Below are 13,871 nucleotides of genomic sequence, written 5' to 3' on the forward strand. Positions count from 1 at the left end.
AAAACAAACATCTTTCAAGAAAAACTAAACTCATGGTATACCACGCGATTGTTATACCTACGGTTTTGGACTATATACCAACGTGATCTCATTAAAAACGAAAAATTCCACCACCAAAAACTTCGAGCAATACTGAACACTAAATGGTATGACTATGTAACCAACGCAAGTGTTCTTGAGAGAGCGAACAACCGCAGACTCAGTTGGTTTGGTCATATCCTCAGAATGAGTGGAAACAGGCTCCTTCAACAAACCCTGTACTCGGAGCTAGCAATAGGAAAAAACCTATGGGGCGCCCTCTAATGCGATATAATGACCAACTCAAATCCACCCTAAAAAACACCGGATTTGATCTTCACATCTGGGAAACAACATCTCAGGATCGGTACCTGTGACGCCAATCCATCATACATGGTACCAAAGGATACGAAGCAGAACGAAGAAGACTGGTGGAGATCAAGAGGCAGGCAAGAAAAAATCGTGCTGAACAACAAAACCCTCTGTCAAGCATTGCTTAACTACTCTACCCACGCAAATTCCACGCTCAGATTGGTCTGAGAAGCCATCTACGATCCAAACACTGAGGAAAGAGCAAACTGGAATTATATATATATATATATATATATATATATATATATATATATATATATATTATTAGTATTTTTATCGCCTCTCCTTCCTTTTTTGTTCTTTTTACTCCACCACTCTCTATCCCTTAGATATATTCAATGTGCCTTGGGCCTTGCCTTTATCTGTGCCCCTTAATTTTACTCAACTTCTACTTAATATTATTATTATTATTATTATTATTATTATTATTATTATTATCATTATTATTATTATTATTATTATTATTATTATTATTATTATTATTGTTGTTGTTGTTAATATTATTATTGTTTTTATTATCGTGGTGATTGCTATTATTATTGTTACTATCATCATCATTTTTATTCTCATTACCATCGTCGTTATTACGGTGGTTATTATTGATAATTATGGTTAATAGTTCATTCTCTCGATTACTCCACCACGCCAATCATGTATATCCAACATTCTATGTTTCTCCTGTTAGACACCTACAAAGGTTTTGCTACCCTATCTCTCTACTTGCCACGTATTACCTAGTATATATTATACTCTGGACTCCAGTATTATAGCCTTATAACTATACACACAGACCCACACCTTTCGCCTCAAACCACCACTATAATATCCCTCCCAAAAGTATACACTAATTCATAGTACTGTTGTCATGTCGCTTGCATCTGTAAAAAGGCTCCTCCATAGATAATAGACTCCTTACACGCCGTTAAAATAGAATTATTTTACATCAAGGTAAGCCCCAGCTTAAACATAACACATATACTACATACACTTAAGACTATGATAAAGACCCTGTACACCTTTCTGCACTACACTATATATAATACGCTACTCCTTTATTTAGAATTCAACCCCCCCAACATCATCTCTAATTTTAATCTGTTTTGATCTATTTCGTTTCTAATGAATCCAACGCTCGACGCCGCATCTCCATGTTATCTACCATCTACTCTACTCTTCTAATGAGAAGCATTATGCTTCGAAATGCCTTGGCACAAAGAGTCCCTTCTATCCTCCAACTAATCGATTGTATTCCGTTATTGAATAAATGAACCAATCTATATCCATCAATATATAGTTGTGTGACTTCATTTCCCACTTCTATTGTTTTCATATATATATATATATATATATATATATATATATATATATATATATATATATATATATGCATATATATAGCTTCATAAATTATCGCTTACTATAGCAAATGACACTATATCTGAGTGTACACATTTTAATCCCTTGACACAGCATTTAGGAGGTGCCACTTTATTAAAAACGAATACATTTGGGTCATTTTCAAAAATATATGAATAAGATACAAATCATATGCCTTCCTTCTTGAGTTCTAGAAAATAATTCATACCAAAGAATATTCTATATATTTATAAAGGCCTTATCTTGTAATCACATTGGACCGTTATTCTCTACTTCTTAGACAGTGGGCAAGATGAACCACAAGTCTAATGCTGCATCTCTGTGTATGTTTTACCACCGCTTTAATGAAACGTGTTTTGATGTACTCCGAGCAGTTTGGCTTCTTCGACGTAAATACTCGCCTCTAACCATATAATATATATATATATGTATATATATATATATATATATATACATATATATATGTGTGTGTGTGTGTATGTGGGTGTGTATATATATATATATATATATATATATATATATATATATTCTTTTAGAAACTATCACGTCCTTTGGCTGTTACTATTGTATAGATAAATATATTCTTACCTCATCATTGGGCATGGTGTTAGTCTTAAAATTTATATGATTCCAACTATTTTTAAGCAACAACAGAGTTTCGATTTCAACTTAACGCTGTTTATAATGTAATCATGTATAACAGTGTATACGCAACAAATGCTCACCTTATATATGTATACTAGCAGGAGCACTTGGCGTTGCCGGATCGTAAAGTATTCTTAAATATGATAATTTATTTTACGCATATATATTATAGATGTAATGATTTCATATCAGATGGTACCCAATATATAGTCATGGTGTAAAATGTAAAAAGAAATATATAAGTGTGTAGCCATCAGCCCGAATTGAAACGGAAACCAAAACATAACAAATCAAGATTTGAAAGTTGACCGCAGTTAATTTGAAAGTTTATTTGCACTTACTATTGTTGGATCGTTTAAAGATTGTGGATTTTGTTAAATACAAGCTGGTTTTTAATGTTTTTGATAGACAGGATACAAGCGGGGTGGTCAGACAGTCTACAGAATTTTATAATTTTATAGATTTTAATTTTGGTAATTATTGTCTTAACACTAGTTTTATAGATGATCACGTACTGATCAATATAGATGTGTTGTTTTTTTTTTCTTAGTGTATGGTTGACAGTGTCACTATAATCGATAGTTGAAAATTAATATTAGCATCTTTCTACTCATATCAACCATTAGTTGTATGAACATATTATTGCAACTAGTGTCATATTGCATTTAAACCAGTATTAAAAATATATTTCTTTATTTTTTAAGTTAAAGTTCTTCTAAACTTTTACATACATGTTTGACGTAGTAGACAAATGAAATAATTAAATATATTAAAATTAAGTCAGTATTTATTGTATTAAATTATTACAGCTGCTCTTTCAACAGGACAATATAAAACGTGCCTTATGTGATTATAAAGATTAGTCTTAAATTGGGGTATTGCAACTTATTTTCTGCAATATGTATAGTAATTTCATTATCAGCTGAAGAAGAATAATTTAAAAATCTTTCTTTTTTCTCAGATTCCATTCATAATAATTTTCATTATAAATACACATTATGTTTGAGTTTATCATATAGGTTCAAATCTCTACACGGATGTAAATAATATCACTATCATATGTAGAATTATATATACATATATTAATATATACATAGATGTATACATTATATATATAAATACGTATATATATACATATATATACATATATATATATATATATGTATATATATATATATATATATATATATATGAGAGAGAGACGCATAGAACGCAAACATCTATAGAATATGGTGCATATTTCCTGTGAACATAATACACTTCGAATAAACGCATTTGCTGGTTTCCCGTTCTTTGTTTAAACGGTATAAAGGACGTTTGTTATATTTAGAGATTTTTGACGATCAGATAAAGCATTCCTACGCAAGAAAATGATGGAAGATAGGCAGGATATTTTACACAATGCATATATATATATATATATATATACACATATATATACATATATATACATATATATATATATATATATATATATATATATATATATATATATATATGGGGTATAGAAGATAAGCAAGTTAGCATGCAGGATAATGCAAGGTATGAGGCGTTAACTTTCCAAAGCAAATGCCTCGGGGTGAAATATTTAGCGAAGAACAAACCAAAATGTTTTCCTGAATCCAAAAACGTATAATGCACATCGAGTTTTATTGACTATCAAAAATTCCTGCGGTGACCGATTTATAAGCGATACGGAAAATGTATCCAGTGAGACATTGGTGGTGAGAATGCCGTTACATTTCACCACAAAACGTGCCATGTTTAACGCATGCATGCATTTAATTCGATTTCTGAAAATTATTTTGAATGGTAAATGTGCAAGGATCCTTGAATGTATGAATTTTATGTAATATATAAAATTTATTAAATAGGAATGAGAAATGAGTTTGCTTTCTGATATCTGTATTCTATAATTATAATATCTGTGAAAGACATGACGAACTAATCTAAACCTTTGAACGGGTTTCACCAGAATGTATTATGGAAATTAATCAGCATGTGATCGGGAAACTTTAATTATATATGATAGTACATTATACGGAATAGAAAGTGATGATTTGCGACTATCAATGATATTTAAACAGTTAATTACTGTTGTTTTACTGCGTTCCTAGTCTAGCTGCTTTATAGAACGCGTTTTTAATTATGCAGTTTTTAAGAACGTGTCTATTTACTGTAAGAACCTAAAGCGTTTTTGTTTTTACATCGATGTCGATTTAAAAAGAATACAAATAAAGAGATGATTATTAATTATTTTTATTATTAATAGTATTTAGTATTAATGTTCATTCGCTAGTCGTCTCCACTTGAGATTAGTACATTTTACGATGTGCAAGGTCTACCGTTTTGATATTAAGGGAGTATTCTCTACCACCAATAGCAATGGCCAGTGCACACTTCCTGAACGTACTTCTTTTAAACTCCTCGGTCTAACGTTTACAGGGAGCATGAAATGGAATACATACATTGAGAGCATTGCCAAGGCTGCTGCAAAGAAGGTGGGCTCCCTCTACCGTGCTAGAAAATTACTTACGCCTGAAAGTATCCTGTACCTCAATAAGGCCACCATCTGCCCATGTATGGAGTACTGTGGTCACATTTGGGCTGGTGCATCAGCTACTTGTCTCTCACCCCTGAAGAGGGTTTAAAAGAGAGTTGCCTACCTGATAGGTCCTGAACTGTCATCTAGGCTTCAGCCTCTGTCCCATCGACGAAATGTTGCATCCCTCTGCCTGTCCGACAAATACTTTACTGACGAACTGAAAAACACTTGCACCTCCTCGACGTGACTACCCCCGACAAACCCGACAAGCAACTAAGTCCCACCCCTATGCAGTAGAGATCCCTTGGTGCAAGAATTCCTTTTACTCCAATAGTTTCTTCCCCAGAACTGCAAGTCTTTGGAAATCCATCCGGGATTCTGCTTTCCCAACGGTACTGATATGCAGTAAATAAATAAATATATATATATATATATATATATATATATATATATATATATATATATAGATACATACATATATATAAAAATAAATATATATATATGTATATATAGATATATATATAAATGAATATATATATATATATGTGTGTATATATATATGCATATAGATATGATGATTGCAACGTCTTGTCAGGCGAGTGTCACTCCCTCAGACACTGAAAGTTCATGAGCCCGAAAATGACATATAGTCCTGCCGGCGAATTCACTTGCTCAAGCAGACATGACACTAAAGACGGTCATTGGTATACATACATATATATATACACGCACGCACACCTACATATATACACATATCACACGTATATGCATGCATACATACACAATACAGATTACACACACATACATATACATACACACACATGAAAACATACACAAGACGGTCATTGGTATACATACATATAAATATATACATGCATACATACATACATGTCTATAAGGATACGCTTATATATACCCATATTCATACACAATGCATAATGCACAAACATACATATACATACCCACATGCATGCATACATATGTACATACATATACACACCCATATACAAATACTAATACGAACACATATGCACATATATATATACATACACTTACCCACATATACATACACACACATATATATGCATTCATACACATACACACATACATGAACATATACACATGCATACATACACATACACATATATGCATATACACACATAAATACATATAAAAATATATAAACGTATATACATACACACACAAACATTGATACACACAGACACATATACATACAGATACACATAGATATAAATACATATATACACAAATGTACATACATAAATATACACACACATACACATATAAATATACATACACACATATATATATACATATACATACACATATAAATATACATACACATATATATACAAAGATCTATATAATGATGGCAGATTTATTGTTACATGCATCCAGCATTTCAGACGTACACACGTCACAGGTTTTTTTTATCGCCACAGGACTTTTTTTTAATAGACAAATGCCTGAGGGAGTATCTATACAAAGATGATGTTACAGAGTTTTAGCTTTGTATGCCAGCTAAATCTCTCTCGGTTCAAAATGTTGATATCCAGCAACAAGCAAGAGCAAGATAACTAGCAACAAGTCAAACTGCAGACCAGCTTAATGCGGGTACTTGTCTCTCGCTTTGTTGTTTTTTTAATCAGAGATCCGCTTCTCCCAGAGGAGATGTCGTCACCACGCCCCACGGCAGCCCTCTCCATCCCACACTCACATGGAAATGAACACATGCATACATACAGATGTGTGACAACATACATATCCATGTGCACACACATGCAAACATACACACATAGCAGCACACAAATACGCATATGCACACATATGCATATACATTCGTACACATAATACACATGAAGGAACATTCCAAAAGTCTTAAATACTCAATGATCAGGACGACGATGATGGTGATGGGCACGATTTAAAAAAATGGCACGGATTTACATCTTGTTCTTATTATTAATAAAAAGTTTCGCTATAAGACTATCACTTTTGAAGTAGAAAATGATGATGATATGGACAATTTCACACATTACTTCACAAATAAAATCGACGACGAGTTAAATATAAACACAGTCCAACCGACATATATTAAAAACGCTTACTCTTTTTTTTAAATAAAAAGTTTGGTTGAGACTAACACTTTTGAGTAGTAAATGATGATGATATGGACAAATTCACATATTATTTCACAAATAAAATCGACGACGAGTCAAATGTAAACACAGACCAACCGACATATATTAAAGACGCTTACTCTTTTTTTAAATGAAACAATTGATATATATATATATATATATATATATATATATATATATATATATATATATATATATATATATATATATATATATATATATATATATATATATATATATATATATATATATATATATATATATATATATATATATATACGGCAAACTCACGTTGACACACCGGTTCTCGTCAGATCATCGAAGTTAAGCAACGTTGAGCCTGGCTAATACCAGATGGGTGACCATTTGGGAATTCTAGGCGCTGTATGTGCTCTCCGCTTATCTCGGCATTGTTTCCAGTCGTCTTGTACCTCAACTTGCCACTGGTATGCAACAATGTTGACTCAGGAATGGCGTGGTTAGAGGTTGCGCAAGTCTTGCCACACAAATTTCACGCGCAGGCACCCTTACAGTGGGTATCCATAGTCTGTCAAGACTGAAGGAAGCCTTCATATACACATATATACATAAATATATATACATATATGTGTATATATATGCATATATATGTATATATATATATATATATATATATATATATATATATATATATATATATATTCAAAAGGGAAAGGTAGTTTGCTGGCAGCATTGCTGATAAATAAATTATACATGTATGAGAAATGTATAGCAATGCAGGTTACCGGTGTGAGAAGTGTCGTGGAAAATAAACAAAAAAATGACAAACAGTTGGAAATCTTGTAGAATAGTGAAATATCATACGTCTATTAATTTTTCAAAGTCGCATATAACATCACATATTAAATGAATAAATGGGAACTTACTGTGTGTGTGTGTTTTCTATCGGAATGTTTGACGTCTTTGATATTTCGGGATACGTCCCTTTATAAAAAGAAATAAGTTGTAAAAAAACTGGTGAGTGTTTCAAAAGAGATAAACTGTCATGACAGAGGAGTTGAAACTATCAGGCAGGAAACAAAGACTAATTAATAGTGACGGGTTTTAGGTTCTAATTAAATATGATGTGTGATAAAACATAATATTTTCATTTCTTAACTCATCAGTACTCTATTTTTTACCGTTTTAATTTTATTTTTCATTAAATTATTTATTTCGTTGTTTACTCTTTATTTTTATTTATAAGTGATTTTAACTTAATTTTTCATTTTATATTCACATATACGTATGTACAGTATAACTGCTAAAATTGGAACATCCGCTTCATTCAAATTAGAGGATGCTGTTCATGTTTTGTGATAAAAAGATGTGCAGCAGTTAACTTCAATTTTCTAAGAATTAAGAAATAGTAAATGCAATTCATTGCAATATATTAATTATTCAAGTATATATTCAGTTGACTTTACGATATATCGCAAGTAAGAATTATTAAATATTATTACCAGGAACAAAAGCATTGAAAATAAATTAAATCTACTTGTAACGTATCTATTACCTAATTTATCATTTACAGAAATCATACATTTATGTAAACTACAGTTTTTTTTCTTAGTTATTCATTGAATGAGTCTCATTGCAGTTCTATTTTCATCGATTGAGCTCTCGGGCGCTGTCATTGTATTCCGTAAGCGATCACGAAAATCTACAATTTCTTGGTGATGTAGCTTCTTTATGATAATATCTCTTCGGAGTGGCATTGGTTGCAAAACATAGTTGTCACTAAAGTAAGGATTTTTTCTAAAAAATTTATAACCGTCTCCATAGACTTTTTGATATCAGAGTGTTCTTGATTATTTACATTAGGATCAGGAGAATGAAAGCTGTCGCTTTTTTCATCATCATTACTGCCTTTAGGATATTGATCAGTGGTTTTCTCATCTTGTTGAACACACATTTCAACATCATTTGCATTAAGTCATTTAAGAATAGCGTGGTTGGTCGGTAACCGTTTGGTTTCAAGAATTTTGTCTAGACCAGATGTATTCTCTGGTTCTTTCAGTTCAGAAGCATTTTTCGCTAGGCATAACTTGCTCCATGCTATTGTTAATGTGCTTGCTCGAACTTGATTCCATGCACTTGCGAGAGAAAATAAGTCATCTTTGATTGTAAAATGGCGCTGAAAATCGCTTATACTCACGGTATTATTTATCATATTCATCATGAAATCATTTCTGTAGAAAAATTTTAAGTTCCAAATAATCCCTTGATCAATAGATATGATGAGAGAAACCACATAAGGTGGTAAGTAGCACACAAAAATATTCCCGCAAGATGACACTAGTTCTGACTCAAGAGGATGTGCTCTACAATTGTCCAGCAGAAGCAAACACTTTGAATCAGGTTTATTTAATTCAAGAAAACGTATGTGGACAACTGGCAAAATTCTTGCAAAAACCATTTTTTAAACAACTGTTGATGCACCCATCCATTTCGTGAAGAATAATAGGATACTGGCAAAGGCGAAACTCCTTTCAATGTTCGGGGTCACTTTGATTTGCCGATGACAACAAGCTTAAGTTTATGAGTTCCAGCAGCATTAGCGCATACCATCACTGTAAGACTTTTTTTATTTGATTTGCACCCTTTTATTTCTGCTCCTCGGATCCGGCTAATGTTTTTGTCGGTAAGCACTTCCAATTTACGCCACTTTTATCATCGTTGTAAACATCCTCTGGTGTTAAATCATAATCGGCAATTATCGTCTTGAATTTGTCACAATAATTTGATACTGCGTGTGTATCAGCAGACCATCGTTCGCCTGACATAGTTAATTGTCTTATACCATGTCTAACCTTAAAGCTTGATAGTCAGCCTTCACTGGATTTCATATCGTCTGCGATATTCAACTCTTCCTTAAGAGATTTTAATTTAGAAATTAACATGTTAACAAATATTTCTACACTTTCATTCCATTTTGTTACAAACTTTCTTTGAAGAGAAAGAAACAGCCTTCAGTATTTCCTTATTTTTCTTTTTGATGTAAAACAGTGTACTTCTTCCAATCTTATAATCTCTCAATATAACACTATTTTAAACACCAGCATGTATGTTTTCTATAATTTGACGTTTTTGAGTAAAGTCAGAGTAACTTGTTTTCTTTTTGCATTGCAAGGCATTGTGGTGGGTTGTTTTACATTATTTTAAATATAGCAATCTGAAAACAAATTTACAGTTAGTGTAAATGAATTATCAATAGCTTATCTACATTAATTACATAGTGCACATATTAGCATTTCTGCGCAATATCTGACTAAACCATGTAAACAGTTTTACTGCAACTCCGCATCAAATATGCTAATACAATTTCAATGATAAGACAGTTCAACTTTATAGAAAATCCAGGTTTAGAAGAAATCCAAATAAGAGGAAGTTCAAATGAGAGAAAATCCAACTTTAGAGGAAGTTCAAATTAAAGAGGTTTTACTGTATTTTATTTTCCTTATTTATTTTTTGCTATGTTCATGCCCATATATATGCTTATATACCCATATATACACACATACATACATATGCACACGTGTATATACACGATAGAAAAGCATTTCATTCAAGGTATGAAAATTGTTAAACAATATGTTTTTACTATAGGCTTTAAAAATAAATGTACAAGATTCAATTTAAAATTTATTTATCTTCAAAGTGCACGTTTATAAATTTTACAAAGTAAAGTATAAAAATTTAATTTAAATTGAATCTGAAAATTACCTTATTATTATTATTATTATTATTATTATTATCAGTAGTAGTAGTAGTAGTAGTAGTAGTAGTAGTAGTAGTTAAAACAATTTGTGTCCTGCTCTTTCGCGCGAAGACTAATTTGATTGAATTTATCGAGTCATCTACTGAATGGGTGTGTATCCATAGAAAGGATAAGGTTCGCACTCGCATAATTCTGTGTTTATTTGTATAAGATATTTGTTTTAATCCCTCCGTTCTCTCTTGCGTAATTTTATTGCGTTTGCCCATATTCATGTGGTATCTATTGTTTATGATATGTTCTGAATAATAAATGTGTGTATAGTATTGCTTTGGATGTTTCATTTAGTTTAGTTTATTTTCTCATATTTAGTTCTTGCTTATATTATCGAGGTAGATCCGGGTGATTCTTTGGTTCACCATGTCATTTTTTATAATTTTCTTGTTTTCCTTTGTTTCACGTCTTTCTTACCCATTCTCTTGTTATGCCTTTCTTTCCTTTTTCCCTCCTCCTCCACACATCCCTCATCCCTTGCATATTCATAAGGAGGGGAAAAAGAAAAAAGGGATGAAACAGGGAAAATAAAAGATGGAGGAGAAGAAAAGAACAGAAATAATAATAAAAAAAACAACCCACAGCAGTAATTGCTCTTATTCAAATTTAATTTTAATAGTTTGTACTTTTTTGTAGTGCACGTTTACTGACATTAAAAAGAAAGGAAATATTTGCTAATTTATTTTTATTAAAGTGCTCTGTTCATTTAATAGATTGAGCACGAAATTAGAGAATATGCAGTATTATAAACATGTACAGGTCTTTATAATTTAGTATAATTTTAGTTGTAATAAAAACCTACAACTCAATCTGATACAAACGTATCAAAATACGCGTATATATACATACATGTATATATACATACATATATACATACATATATATACATACATATATCTATATATATATAATCTATACATGTATATATATATATATTTATATATATATATCTATATATATATATCTTTATATATCTATCTATCTATATATATATATATATGCATATATTTATATATATATTTATATATATATTTATATATATATCTATATATATATCTGTATATATATCTATATATATGCATATATATATATATATATCTATAGATATATATATATATTTATACATGTATATATATAAATATATCTATCTATATATATATCTATACATATATATATACATATCTATATATAATAATAATAATAATAATAATAATAATAATAATAATAATAATAATAATAATAATGTGCTGGTCAAAGAAATAGAGCACTATGTTTTTCTGCGCAAAATTCTTATTGCAATTGGTGCTAAAATATCCCTATCATGACAAACTAACTGAAATAGTTGTTTTACGACAAAATGTTTTTTCATATAAATTGCAATGTCATTTTTTTAATATTTCGTGTTTGAAAATAATAGAACAATGCAGGTAAGTAAACAAAATATTTCTTTATAACATAAATACGAATAAAATTTATCCATATTTCGTAGCATCACCTTTTCCCCTTGATAACAGCATAAATTCCCCGGGGCATGGAATCAGCAAGCTTCTCGCAATCCTGTGTAGACACTGAATCCCATGTCTTCTGGATTGCGATCTTTATGGCTGCAAGGGTAGTTTTTTTTACGGACCTTCCTTTTATTTGATCCCATAAGGCTTCAATAACGTTCAAATCCGTCGAGTTCGCCGACCATTCAAGAACAGGTATCGATCGTTCTCGGAGCCATAAAGGCGTGGTGTTGGCAGAGTGCGCCGGCGCCAAGTTATGTTGAAAGATGATGTCTGTAGCCTCCCTATAAAACTGGTTATCCAACGTATCCAATATGCAATTTGAACGCTCGGCGTTGCCCGGTTTTACAATACGCTTAAACATGATATTTTATTCATGCAGATTGTGTAAATATCCTTATGAAAACGTTCTCATATTATTATTATATCCTAGTAGGACACCTTAACCAGTGTTGGCCGGTGGTATCATGTCCCCAGTTAAAAATTAAAGTGTCTATATTGTTTTTTATTTTTTTACATAGGAGTCGCCATTTCTCAAGGCTCGAGGGACACTCGAAGATAAGTGTTAATGGGGGTACATTAGCCATTGCGATTATAGCTTAATAAACACAAGTAGCGGGAATTTTTAAATTGAATTACTAATTGGATTAAATTGGATTGGACGGTTCATCAAGAACTTGTTCACGTTGGACTGGAATGTTATCAGATTGTAATCAGCTGGAAAGCAGGCAAACGGAAGAGAATTCCACAGGAGTCAGCTCTAAGAAAGGAGCTTTGTTCAGGGAATCAACGTTTAGGTTTAGGCACAGATAAAGAGTGTGGGAAATTATTGATAGTGGTTTGAGCTAGACGAGTGTTTTTCGTGAAAATCTTGCGAGGGGGGATCCATTGATGGCACGTGCCATGAAAATAAGGATAAAGCAGAGACAAGCCTGCAACGTCTCTTCGGTGGGAAAGAGATTGCAGAGAATAAAAAAGCATCCTCTACTAAGCTACGAAGTCGATTTTGAACTCTGCCAATACAGGATAAGCTACTTCTAGTAGCTACTGCCCAGATGTGGCAACAGTACTCCATTGTTGGCCGAAACTAGTTTTTATAGAGCCAGAGAATTGCATTAGCAGTGAGATATCTACTGGAGCGGTAGACGGATCCCACCATTTTTTCAGCGACCTTTGCAATGGATTTAATATACGTGTTCCATTTAAGATCTGGAGTAAATGTCAAATCAAGAAGTTTGTCAAAATATGAAGCCTCGTCAAAGAGAGAAATGATGTAATGGTTGAGAAGACATTTCCAGCTATACAATAGCTTGAGATCTTGTGAAATATACCTTTATGCCATCCCTTATCAAAAGCCTTTGATATGTCAAGAGCAACTGCCCTAGAGAAAAACCTCCGTCGACAGATTCTATAATCCTATGATTTATAACTGTAAGCACGTCTGCTGTAGATCT

At 31.8% G+C, this 13,871-nt stretch overlaps 1 pseudogene; it reads left to right on the forward strand.

Annotated features, from left to right (window-relative positions):
• Positions 1–7,393: 7,393 nt before the first annotated feature.
• LOC145301508 (5S ribosomal RNA) lies at positions 7,394–7,510 on the forward strand (annotated as a pseudogene).
• The last annotated feature ends 6,361 nt before the right edge of the window (positions 7,511–13,871 follow it).

This window comes from Euprymna scolopes, chromosome 18, assembly GCF_053919585.1.
Source record: "Euprymna scolopes isolate OS-2025 chromosome 18, ASM5391958v1, whole genome shotgun sequence".
In the NCBI taxonomy this organism is placed as follows: Eukaryota; Metazoa; Mollusca; class Cephalopoda; order Sepiida; family Sepiolidae; genus Euprymna; species Euprymna scolopes.